This window comes from Juglans regia, unplaced genomic scaffold, assembly GCF_001411555.2.
Source record: "Juglans regia cultivar Chandler unplaced genomic scaffold, Walnut 2.0 Scaffold_6519, whole genome shotgun sequence".
NCBI classification, from domain to species: Eukaryota; Viridiplantae; Streptophyta; class Magnoliopsida; order Fagales; family Juglandaceae; genus Juglans; species Juglans regia.
The window spans coordinates 1-210 of record NW_023361377.1 but is presented as its reverse complement, the minus strand read 5'-3'; the positions used below and the strand labels follow the sequence as shown (position 1 = coordinate 210).

Genomic DNA, 210 nt, shown 5'->3' with positions numbered 1-210 from the left:
GGGATCGGAAGGACGCTAGTATGTCGCTCAAGGATTATATGAATTTTAAGTAATTAGTTTGATGGGTGCGATCATACCAGCACTAATGCACCGGATCCCATCAGAACTCCGCAGTTAAGCGTGCTTGGGCGAGAGCAGTACTAGGATGGGCGACCTCCTGGGAAGTCCTCGTGTTGCACCCCTCGTTTTTGTTTTTTCCGCCTTGCGAGA

At 50.0% G+C, this 210-nt stretch overlaps 1 non-coding gene across 1 annotated transcript; it reads left to right on the top strand.

The window, feature by feature from the left end:
• The first annotated feature begins 63 nt into the window (after window positions 1-63).
• Window positions 64-182, top strand: LOC118346072. Its single transcript, XR_004799469.1, has one exon. It is a non-coding gene; the product is annotated as a 5S ribosomal RNA (ribosomal RNA).
• The last annotated feature ends 28 nt before the right edge of the window (window positions 183-210 follow it).